Source organism: Pipistrellus kuhlii, unplaced genomic scaffold (assembly GCF_014108245.1).
Source record: "Pipistrellus kuhlii isolate mPipKuh1 unplaced genomic scaffold, mPipKuh1.p scaffold_m20_p_16, whole genome shotgun sequence".
In the NCBI taxonomy this organism is placed as follows: domain Eukaryota; kingdom Metazoa; phylum Chordata; class Mammalia; order Chiroptera; family Vespertilionidae; genus Pipistrellus; species Pipistrellus kuhlii.
Genome location: NW_023425471.1, coordinates 25246781 through 25260232, shown reverse-complemented (window position 1 = coordinate 25260232; position 13452 = coordinate 25246781).

Genomic DNA, 13452 nt, shown 5'->3' with positions numbered 1-13452 from the left:
TACAGAAAGATATAAACAAGTGGAAGAATATACCGTGTTCATGGACTGGTAGAATCAACACCATTAAAATGTCCATGCCATCCAAAGCAGTCTATAGATTCAATGCAATCCCTATTAAAATACCAATGGCATATTTCACAGACATAGAAAAAAGTACCCCAAAATTTATATGGAATCAAAAAAGAACCTGAATAGCTATAGCAATCTTGAGAAAGTTGGAGGAATCACAATACCAGATATCAAGTTATAGTACAAAGTATTGTACTCAAAATAGTCCAATAGTCTTACTGGCATATAGACCAATGGAACAGAACAGAGAATACACAAACTGACCCAAGGCATTATGTTCAATTAACATTTGACAAAGGAGGCAAGAGCATAAAATGGAATAAAGACAGTCTTTTCAATAATTGGTGTTTAGAAAATTGGACATATACATGGAAAATATGAAACTAGACCACCAACTAACACCATATGCCAAAATAAAATCAAAATCAATAAAATACTTAAATGTAAGACATGAAATCATAAAAATCTTAAAAGAAACTACAGGCAGCAAAATCTTATAGATGTCTCATAACAATATGGTTACTGATACATCTCCTAGGACAATAGAAACTAAGCAGAAAGTAAACAGATGAGACTACATGAAAATAAAAATCTTCTACACAGCAAAAAAAACCCATCAACAAAATGACAAGAGAGCCCAGTGCATGAGAGAACATATTTGCCAATGATACATCCAATAAGTGGTTAACTCCAAAATTTTTAGGGAACTCATACAACTTAACAAAAGAAAGATAAGCAATCAAACTTAAAATTGGGCAAAGGACCTATGTATATAAACACTTCTTGAAAGAGCAGGTCAGGAAGCATATGAAAAATAATGAGCAAAGACACTGATCATCCAATAGATGCAAATCAAAACAATAAAGAGGTACAACCTCACACCTATCAGAATGGCTATCATCAACAAATCAACAAATGACAAGTGTGGTGAGGATGCAGAAAAAAGGGAACTCTCTTACACTGCTAGTGGGAATGTAGACTGGTTCAGTCTCTGTGGAAAACAGTATGGAGTTTCCTCAAAAAATTATAAATGAAACGCCCATTTGATCCAGTTATCCCACTTCTAAGAATTTATCCCAAGAAATAATAAACACCAATCAGGAAGAATATATGCATCCTTATGTTCAAAACAGCACAATTTACTATAGCTAAGATTTGGAAACAGCCTAAATGCCCATCACCAGATGAGTGGATTAAAAACATGTGGTACATCTACACAATGGAATACTGTGCTGCAGTAAAAAAGAAAGAACTCTTACCATTTGCAATAACATGGATCATTCTGGAAAGCATTATGCTCAGTGAAATAAGCCAATTAGGTAAAGTTAAGTACAACATGATCTCACCCATATGTGGAATCTAATGAACAATATAAAGTGATGAACAAAAAATAGATCCAGAGACTTACAAGCACCGAACAGACTGTCAAACTTCAGAGGGAAGGTAGGTTGGGGTGGGCAGATGGGAAGAGATTAACCAATGAACTTGTATGCATATATGCATAACCCAGGAACACAGACAATATGGTGGTGAAGGCCTGAAGTGGGGGACGGAGCAGGATGGGAAAGGTCAATGGGGAAAAAAGAAACATGTGTAATATTTTCAACAATAAAGATTTTAAAATGTTATAATAATAAATTGTAACTGTGTATGGTGATGGGTGGTAATTAGATATATTGTGGCTATTATTTCAAAATATATTCATATTTCAAATTATTATGTCAAATACCTAAAACTAATATAATACAATGTTAATTATATCTCAATGAGAAAATTATACAAAAAAAACCATGTTAATCTTAGAGAAAAATGTGTAGGTGCATGAGTTGTGGTGGTGAAATGGGTATGTATTTCAGGTTGTCAGTCAAAGACCAGCCTTAATTTTTCCAAAGTGCTTTGGGTAAATCTGTAATAAACAAATCTTTCTTCTTTCTTTTTTGTGAAAGCTGTTACAAAGCAAAGATTTATTATCCTGGATCTATGGTTGTTATAAAAGAATTTACTCAGCAGAGTTTAGTCTAGCATTCTATAATTTATATTGTCATGATTCTACTTGTGCTGTCACAGCTGTGTTGGAATAAGCAGCACCTATTAAACCTAGATCATAACTGTGCAGTCACTTAACTCAGAGGAAGGACTTTCGCAAGGCAAATTCTTAAAAGGAATTGGTCCAGAACCAGTGTTTCTGCTGAGCTGATCCAACATAGTCACTCCCTTACAAGTAAAAAGAGGTCTTTATATTGAGTCTAGCTTTGAATTGAACCAAAGTAAATGTTTATTCTCGAAGCTTCTTGTAAAAGCTTGTTCTTCTAAATGTGAATGAGTGGGGAAACAAAGGTGAAGATTCAGAAAATTTGACTCCCATATTTGTAGTCAGTACATTAATGTATTTCTTACCATGTATTATTTCTCTTTGTGGAAAATATATTTTAGCATATGTAAAGGAGTTTTATAATGGAAAGATTTAGCTTTTGGGGGATTCTTGCCTAATGAGCAGTTTTGTGTATAAGGTGTGGCAAGTGACCAAAAGTCTTAGGGTAAAGATCCAGTCACAAACTATACTATAGGGCAAGACCCAGGGATAAATTATGGAGTGAGAATTCTTTGGAGCTGAATATCAAAGCTGCTGTCATATGCCATTAAGAACCTCTGAAATGAACATAAATCACTTTATTCAACCAATTGCCACCTTATGTTCCATTCTCCATCCCCTATTTTCTGTATCTCACATACTATATAATAAAGAGCTAATATGCAAATAGTCATTGCACTCTCGTGCCCTCAAGCCCTCGTGCCCTTGCACTGGGGCAGGGGGATCTGAGGCTGTGCCACCTGTCCCAGAGTTGGGGCTGGGGGACTTGAGGCCATGCTGGGGGACCTGGCTCTGGGCCCAGGGACCTGAGGCTGTGCCACCACCTCCCCTTGTGGGGCTTGATGGGGGTGGCACCGGCCAGGTCTGGGTCTCAGGCAATTTCTAAGTGCACGCGGGTGGGCGGGGACTTGACTCCTGGTCCCACAGCACACCCCAGACTCTGACAGGAGGGAGATTTTCATATACATTTTACTAATTTTCTTTCATCTCTGACACTTCTATTATAGAGTGACACTTCTAATATTTAATATAATATTCTATTACATTAAAATGGCAATATTAAAATATTTCCTCTAATTAATTCCCTCTTAATGTGCATGAATTTCATGCACTGGGCCACTAATATATTTATATTAGCTTAATAATACTTTCACTGCTTTGCACTAAGCTAAGCTTCTCTATTATCTCCATCTAATTTCTTGATCCACTTCTATTCATTGGTATCCATAGAGATACTGCCTAGTCTAGTAGAATACAAAAGGTTGGAAGACCTGGATAATAATACTAGTTTTGTCACTAGCTGTATGATATTGGGCAAGTGATAAAATTGCAGAATTGTATGTCTCAGTGGCTCCTAGAAGTGTGGAATGTGTATCATTCATAGATTTGTATGAAATGTGTACCATTGCTAGGTTTGTGAGTTGATTAAAGTTGGTACATATATGAATATTTTTTAATTTGAATATTAATTTGAGTATGTATTTAATTTAATTAATGTTATAAAAGCTATAATGCAACACTAAATTTGTAAATTCGCAGTTACTCTTACTCAAGACATAATATTTTTGAATTAAAAAAGAAATGCTTTGATTTAAAGAAAAAATGAAGTTAACAATCATGTAGATGCTATGCCAAGATGGCAGGATAGAGGGAAGCTGAACTCAGCTTCTCCCATTATCACATGAAACTAAAATGTGTTTGTTTTTTTTACAGCAAAGGAAACCATGAACAAAAACAAAAGGCAACCAGAATAGAAGAACATAATTGCCAATAATACATCCTATAAGGGGTCAATATCAAGAATGTACAAATAACTTATAAAAAGCTCAATACCAAAAAAACCCACACAAACAAATAATGCAATGTAAAAAAATGGGCAGAAGACCAAATTAGACACTTCTCCAAAGAGGACATACATATGGCCAATAGACATAGGTAGGTAAAGAGGCTAAAAGTCACTAATGGTCAAAGAAATGCAAATTAGAACTAGAATGCTAATCATCAATAAATGAACAAAGAACAAGTGCTAGTGAGGATGTGGAGAAAAGGGAAACCCTCATATACTGTTTGTGGGAATGCAGATTGGTGCGGCCAATGTGGGAATCAGTATGGAGTTTCCTAAAAAATCTTTAAAACAGAACTGCATTATGGCCTAGTACTTCTACTTCTGGTAATATATCTGAAGAAACCCAAAAGACTAATTTTAAAAATTATATGCACCCCTAAGTTCATTGCAGTTTTATTCATGCTAGTCAAGTTCCCATCAGTAGATGAGTGGATAATAACGTTGTGGTGCATTTACACAATGGGATATACTACATAGCAATAAAAAAGAAGGAACTATTTTTCCTTTAGTAATAGTATGGATGGATGGACCTTGAGATCATATGCTAAGTGAAATAAGCCATTCAGAGAAAGACAAATATCATATGATCTCACTTATATGTGGAATCTAATGAACAAAATAAATTGATGAACAAAATTGAAATAGAGGCATGGACACCTTGAACACTCTGACAGCTTGATGAAAGAAGGTTAAGGAATTAGCTACAGACAATTAAGCAAAATCCATAAAAATAGACAACAGTGTGATGATGGCCAGAGGGAAGGGGGCTTGGAGCTGGGTGGAGGTGGGGGTAATGAGGACATCTTTCACATTGTTAACAATAAAAATAAAGTTAAAAATAAGCAGGAGATTTTTCCATTATTTATCACTTCTTACTGGATTTCTTGGAAGACTGATGCAGTTTAAATCTATAAAGCTGTCTACCTCTTTTGGTTTTCTGAGAGACTTCTTGTTTGAAAGGATACTTTAAAAGAGCCATAAGGTAATTGAGACAGATTTTGAAATGGTTTGAAAAGCTTCATAAATGCCAAGGCTGATGCCAAATGGTGCTAACTTAGTGACTTTGGCCTGCTGCATTTTCATTTGCTTATTTCTGCACCTGGTCCAGAACAGGAAGCTCTGTTCTCTAGGTGGAGGGTAGTGGTTTTTTGCCTATAGTAGGAAGAAGCTCTATTATTTCCCTAGTGTTCCCTGGATGCAGGTGTGGTCCAGAAGAATAATTATTATCCATTGGGACCTGCCAGTTCTGATATGTAAATGTCAAAGCCTCAAACAGCCAGATTAAATTGGGGTGGTTTGGGAGTCTGGATAGTGCACAGAAATCAAGTGTAGAGAGCCAAAAGCAGTGTTGGGTGTAAACTCTATTTAGATCCCAGGAAAACCCAATGAGAAATGGCAAAGTTGTCCTCAGAACACCTTTGTTTAGAGCTTTTTGATGTAGTGCAAGTGATGAAAACCTGGAGCTGGAATGAGGTGTAACTGATTTGTGTTAGAAATTTTCAAACATGTAGCAATGTTCATGTCTTAAAGTCAAAATATGTTGTTTCTTTCAGTTATTCTTCATTCAGTATAGCCATCCACACCAATTGCTGAAAACAATTGCTGTTCTCATGGACAGATTGTTCATTGTAAACTCTCAGATGGTGATACACATACCAAATCATATACCTCAAGTAGCAATTGAGGCTCTTGGAACAACTAAAACCATTCTCTGACTTAACGAAAAGGGGCAAGTATATAAGAGTATATAAGGTGCAGATAGTGGAAGTGAATTAGTGATCAGATCAACGTTCCCTTCTGAAATTTGTGGAAATCCTACTTAGAAAACCTAGCTTCTGTGTTACAGGGTCTGAAATGAAGATTGATAGGACACCCTGAAATTTTGCATGCTTCTAAAGAATATGTAAAGTCTAGCTGTTTTTATTATTGTTTGTAATATGAATTATTTGTAGTACATGACTAAGCTCTAAGTTACAATATTTAACACTATTCTGTTAGACATTTTATTTGAAATGAGTAATGATGTACTAATATTATACTAGTCCTCCAAAGGCTGTCAAATTTTGTATGGAGCTGAGGTCTTTGTGTCAGTGGATTGAAACAAGTGAGAACAAGACAGCAAAATTAATGTTACTAAAAGGTAGGCATATAAAATATTTTCTCCATTTAATGGAACTTTTCTTTCAACTATTCTTGTGAGGAAAACACACACACATATATAAAAGACTATTTTCTATTTTACATGAATAATGTGAGTTGTATAAAATGTGCAGTTATTTTTACTTTTTAAGATATCCAGGAGTATATTCTTGCTCTTTAAAAATCATTGGGACATGCTTTATTTACAAATACTATGAGCTAGTATTTTAAAATGCTTAATTATAATTTTACAAGCAGTAAGAGCATTAAAAGGTATTTGCAGACAATTGGGTGGTAAGGACCTGAGGCAGAGTGGGAGCTATTGATAGGTGGAGGAGGGCAATGGGTGATAAAGGAGAGGAAATCTGTAATACTTTTAGCAATAAAGATTACAAACATAAAATAAAATGGGAAAATTTTTAGAGTTTTGGAGGTTTGATAAAACTTAAAAAAAACACCTTTTCAAACATGTCTCATGCAAGAAAGGTGCTTTGAATGTCTGTTTCTGGCATTTTCTTTAACTCAGAAGTTTGCTGCCTTTTTTTGGCCTTCAGTTAAATTAGGATAGAATGAAAAAATGAGAATTATTTATTCTCCAGATAATGATTTGGAAAATGAATAAGAGGATATAGAAGAGTTTAATACATATGGGCAGAAAAATAAAATAATGTAATACAGAAACAAATTGATCATAATAATTATATTTTTAGAGAGCCCTGTATTCAGAAATAAAATAAAAATAAATATGAGCTGCCCAGCCACGATGGCTCAGTGGTTGAGCATTGACCTATGAACCAGGAGGTCAGGGTTTGACTCCTGGTCAGGCCACATGCCCAGGTTATGGGCTCCATCCCCAGTGGGGGACATGCAGGAGGCAACTAATCAGTGATTCTCATCATTGATGTTTCTATCTCTCCTTATCCCTTTCTTCCTGAAATCAATGAAAATAATATTTTAAAAATAAATAAATATAAGCCAACATTTTGTTTTGCATTCAGAATTCCAATTGGATATTGTATGTCAAATGTAGTCATTCAAATAAAACTTTGTGACAGAAAAAAGTATTTTAAAGTCTACTTGATGTTTTACAAAATAGAAATGATTAAGTTTAAAATGGTGAATTAAATAAATGCTCTGATTTTTAAAAATCAGTTAGTATATTATATCACAGAGAAAATAAAATATACATAAGCTCACTACTGTTAACATTTTGAATTACTTTAAAATTCTATTTTTATTTATTTTTTAATTAAATTTTTTGGGTAACATTGGTTAATAAAATTATATAGGTTTCAAGAGTACAATTCTATGATATATCATTTTATATTGCTTTGTGTGTTTCCCACCTCAAATATGATCATATTATACTGCTATTTTATAATTTGATTTTTAATCTAAGAATATGTTATATATAAGTTTACTTGTCAATAAACAATTTTACATTATTCAACAGAAACAACAAAAAATTCCTTGATGATTTAATAGTTACAGGCTTCTTATTATGCCTTACTTAAGCACCTATCTTACTATCATTTAGCCTGAATAGCCAGGCTGAGCTCTTATATCTGCTAGTGTTTTATTCTGGAAATCTTTCCCCTATTCTTTGTCAATGATTGAGTTTTATGTTTTTGCATCCCCACTCGATGGCATGTAGTGACTATTAAATTCTTTTAAATAAATAAGTGAATGAGTAATAGTTGAGCATAAGAATGAGGGTAATATTTGTAATCTCTGTGTAAATTGAAGATCAAAACAAGCAGGAAATTACAGATAAGGGAAGATATGGGACACTAAATGAGTATGTGGTTGGTCCAGAGTGCTAGGTGAACATAATTTCCTTGTAGTTGCTATTCTTTTGAAGACTCTTACCAATCTCTATAGTTCACTCCAAAGTGGTTTCAATGAATCCAAAATGGGACGTTTATCCAAAGAAAAGATTTCATACAATGATTCCATCAGATAAATAATCAGAATTTAATTCTCAATGTAAAATGAGCTAAATCTTTTTAAAATCATCTTGAGTTGTGAGTTGTCAGTCAGATGATATCTAATATCTTTTTTATTTAATAAATCTTTATTGTTCAGATTATTACAATTGTTTCTCCTTTCCCCCCCATAGCTCCCCTCCACCCAGTTCCCACCCCACCCTCTGCCCTTACCTCCCCAACACTGTCCTCATCCATAGGTGTACGATTTTTGTCCAGTCTCTTTCCGTACCCCTCACACCTTTCCCCCCCTGAGAATTATCAGTCCACTCCCATTCTATGCCCCTTATTCTATTATATTCAACAGTTTATTCTATTCCTCAGATTTTTAATTCACTTAATTTTATAGATTCATTTGTTGATAGATATGTATTTGTTGTTCATAATTTTTATCTTTACTTTTTTCTTCTTCATCCTCTTCTTAAAGAATACCTTTTAGCATTTCATGTAAACTGGTTTAGTGGTGATGAACTTCTTTAGCTTTCTCTTATCTATGAAGCTCTTTATCTGACCTTCAATTCTGAATGATAACTTTGCTGGGTAGAGTAATCTTGGTTGTAGGTTCTTGCTATTCATCACTTTGAATATTTCTTGCCACTCCCATCTGGCCTGCATAGTTTCTGTTGGGAAATCAGCTGTCAATTGTATGGGTGCTCCCTTGTAGGTAATTAACTGTTTTTCTCTTGCTGCTTTTAATATTCTCTCTTTGTCTCTTGTCCTTGGCATTTAAATTATGATGTGTCTTGGTGTGGTCCTCTTTGGATTCCTTTTGTTTGGGTTTCTGTGTGCTTCCTGTATTTGTAAGTCTATTTCTTTAACCAGGTGGGGTAAGTTTTCTGTCATTATTTCTTCAAATAGGTTTTCACTATCTTGCTCTCTCTCTTCTCTAGCACCCCCATTATTCTGATGTTGGTACACTTGAAATTGTTCCAGAGGCTTCTTACACTATCTTCAACTTTTTGGATTCTTTTTTCTTTTTCTTTTTCTTTTCTTTTTTTTTTTTTTTTTTTTTTTTCCCTGTTGAGTGTTTTTTGCTTTTTTTGTATTTCAAATCTTTGACTTGATTCTGTGTTCCTCTAGTCTGCTGTTGGGTCTTTGTATTATATATATATATATATATATATATATATCAGTCAGTGCATAATTTCTAGTTGGTCCTTTTTCATATTCTTGAGGGTTTCGCTAAATTTATTGGCCTTTTCTAGGAAATTCTTGAAAAACCTTATTACCGTATTTTTGAACTCTAGATCAGTAGTTTGTTTTTCTCAATTTCTTTCGTTTGTGATCTGTTTCTTTGTCTCCACATTTTTGCTGCTTCCCTGAGTTGGTAGGGTGGCTTTGTGTTCTAGGTGTCCTATATGGCCCTATAGACAAAGGGTTGGCCTCCCAGTACCCTAGGTGGATACTCTTGGTTCACCCCTTTGTAGACTGTGTGCACAGCCTTGTTGTAGTTAAGTCTTTATTGTTGTTTGTGTCATTGGAAGAAATTGACCTCCAGGCCAATTGGCTGTGAGGACCCACTGTGTCTATAATGGAAGAACTGCTATACTGGAGACATCCTTATGGGGCAGGACTTGCTTCAGTTGGGCTTTGGTGCTCACCGAGTCTGCCTCTTGAATGAGTCACTTATTGATGTGACTAGTTGAAATCTCGTGCCGTCTCACACTGACCACTAGATACACTAGCTTTTGAATCTCCAATGAGGTGCAGGTCATCTACTGTCTAAGGCAACCCATCAGGAGCTATAGTGAGAACTACAGTTTTTTCCTCTTTGTTGGGGTTTGGAGGTTTTGGAGCTGTTTGAGCAGAGCTGCAGTTTGTTAGGTTAAACTGTGATAGGGAAGGCCATTTATATGCAAAAACCGCTGCATGGAGCTTGGGTGGGTTTGTAGATTGTCTGGAGCAGGGTCTTGAACAATCATTAGGCTAGGGCATGGCCAACAGTGATGGCTGCTATCAGCCATCTCTGTGTTTCCTCATTTCCAAGAACCAGCATCCCATGCCCCAGCACAGTAAACAATGAATGCTGGGTGCACCTCTGCAAGAAAGTCACCATCATTTTCTGACCCCATGACATACAGTCCAGTTTCTTCCCATAGGAGTTTGGGTCCCCAGTGTCTCCCCAGAAACTGGAGTTCAGAGTAATCGGGAGCTTGTCTCCCTTTGGGTTGAAAAAGCAACACACTCAGTTGCCCGCTGCCATCCCGATTTATGTGCCTCTGTACCTCAGCTTTTCAGGGCTTGTACACTTCTCAATGCTCTTTTATCTTTCCTTCTAGTTGTAGAACTTCTTCTCAGCCAGCTTTCCTGTGGTGCTGGGTGATAGACGTTTTGTATTTTAGTTGTAGTTTTGAAATTGTTGTACAAGGCAGCAGTTTAGGTGTTTACCTATGCCTCCATCTTTGTTTCTTTCCCCTGGTATGTACTTTCTTACAATACATCTTATTCTAAAATATAGACCTAATTCGTAGTTTTCACAATACTATACTGGCAGACTTAAAGATATTGAAAGATGACCTTTTTGTCTGTTGACTTAATTTAATAGTTGTATCCTAACTAAGCAATTAACCTTTGTGCAGCATTTTATAGCTTCTTAATTCATTATGAAATTTAATATCCACAAATTTGTGAGAGAGGAAATTAATAATGTGAACAAATTTTATGACAAGAAATTGTGCTGAAAATGATACTTATAATTTATTGAGATATTAATATGGGCTAGGTCAATGGTTGGCAAACTCATTAGTTAACAGAGCCAAATATCAATAGTAAAACAATTGAAATTTCTTTTGAGAGCCAAATTTTTTAAACTTAAACTTCTTTTAATACCATTTATTCAAAATAGACTCACCCAGGCTGTGGTATTTTGTGGAGAGAGCCACACTCAAGGGGCTCGCGAGCTGCAGTTTGCCACCCATGGGCTAGGTGCATTAGTTATTTGATCCTGTTTTTTCATCTTGGCAACTGTAAAACAATTACTACTATTTCTCCCTCCCAATTTTTGAGATAAGTAGATTGAGAATTAGAAAATGAAAGTAAATTTCTGAAAATCATAAATAATTAAGTGGCAAGGCAAAAGTAAACCTGTGGCTTCCAAGTCTAAGTCCCTGTATCTTTCCATTATAACAGGGTTTCTGCTACCTTCCAATAGGATGGGGTAGAATTTGTAATAAGAAAGAAGTTTAATTGGAACAAAATATATTCCTCCCCAGTTTTGTGCCATTCTTGAAACCTCCCAACCAACTTAATTTATTTGGATTTGTAGGCAAGGATATCCTCTAGGTTATTTTAATCTATATTATACTCTGAGGAGTTGGTTTATTTCTTAATAAAAGCAGCACCCTGAATGAATAAAACACAAAAGATATATTTTATTTTCAGAAAATGGAGAGAAAGAAGGAACATGAAAGAAAAACAATGCTGTTTTGGGGGATACTAGAATATAGGAATCTGGGCTGAACAAAGGGGCACATGGGAAAGGGAATATGCAAAAGGTCTCTAGGAATCTACTCATTTAACAAATTGTAATTGAGAACATATTCTGTGCCAAGCATTGTTCTAATCTATTAAGTCAATAAAACAGACAAACTTTGTGTTCTGTCTTATGGAGCTCTTATTTTTATAGGGAAAGACAAATAATAAATGAATAACATAATAAACAGGTAAATCATGTGGTATATAGGAAGTGATAAATATTTCAGAGGTAAAAATTGCACCTTAGTAAGAGAAGAATAAGGAGTGTTGGAAATAGGAGCTGTAATTGTAAATAGATTGTTCAGGATGGGCTTCATTTGAGAAGCTAATACCAGAGCAGATGTGAAGAGAATAGGGAGTTTACCATATGGATATTTATGTACAGAACATTTCAGGTGAGAAAACAACTAGTGCATTGGTTCTAGGGCTAGATCATGTCTGAAGTTTTAATGAAATAGCAAAAAGGTCAGTGTGGCTAAAATAAAAAAATGGGTTGAAAGCAAGAAAGAAAATCACAGACACTGAGTAAATTTCATAATATAGGGCTTTGTAGGCTTTTGTAAGGACTTTGAAATTATTGGAGAGTAAGTTCCAGGAAGGCAAGGGTCAAGTCAACTTTGTTCATAATGAATATCCAGTTGGCTATCTCCAGTGCCTGGTACAAAAAGACATTCATGATTATTCTATGATGAATGACAGTTACCTACTCTCAAGGAGCTCCTATTTTCCTGGTGAGAAGTAGATTAGTACAGGATACAATGCAATGAACTAGATGGCTGCTCCCATGTGGACACAAGATGGCCACCACAAGATAACCGCAGGGGAGGGCAGTTGAGAGGGACCAGGCCTGTAAGGGAGGGCAGTTGGGGGTGACCAGGCCAACAGGGGAGGGCAGTTAGGGGTGACCAAGTCGGTAGGGGAGGGCAGCTAGGGGCAACCAGCCTGGTAGGGGAGAGTAGTTAGGGGTGACCAGGGTAGGGAGGGAAGTTAGGGGTGACTGGGCAAGCAGGGGAGGGTAGTGGGAGTGACCAGGCCTGCAGGGAAGGACAGTTAGGGGTGACCAGGTCGGCAAGGGAGGGCAGTTAGAGGCAATTGGGCCAGCAGGGGAGCAGTTAGATGTCTATCAGGCTGGCAGGGGAGTGGTTAGGGGGTGATTAGGCTGGCAGGCAGAAGCAGTTAAGAGCAATCAGGCAGGCAGGCAGGAGAGTGGTTGGGAGCCAGCAGTCCTGGATTGTGAGAGGGATGTCTGTCTGCCCATTTAGGCCCCCTGGGACCGGGCCTAAAGAGGCAGTCGGACATCCCTCAAGGGGTTCCAGATTGAAGAGGGTGCAGGCTGGGCTGAGGGACAATACACACACACACACACACACACACACACACACACACACACACACACACACCATATATGAATTTCATGCACCAGGCCTCTAGTATCATTATATCAACCCAGCCAGCAAACTCTTTTTGGGGGCTCTCCTAAAGAATGATTCTGTTGTCTTCAATGCTTATTGAATTACCACTTGAGAAAGTTAAAACATGAATCCCCAGGCATGGATAATTGATAGATCATGATAGCAACTTAAATTATTCCTCTCAGACACAATCACCTCCTGAGGTGTTGAGTATCTTATTCTCCTTTGAATTTTGCAGTTAAAATTCCAGTGTACTATGGTTTAACTATTAGTGTCACAGTTCTCCCTATCACTTTCTTTTTCTAAGTAGCCCCAATCAAATCATCCTATAGAAAGGGACTACAATGTCCTAATTTGATTTGTCATTGTTCCTGGGACGGATATCTTGAATATATCCAGATATCAGATTCTCATTTAATGAATTAATGAAATTGA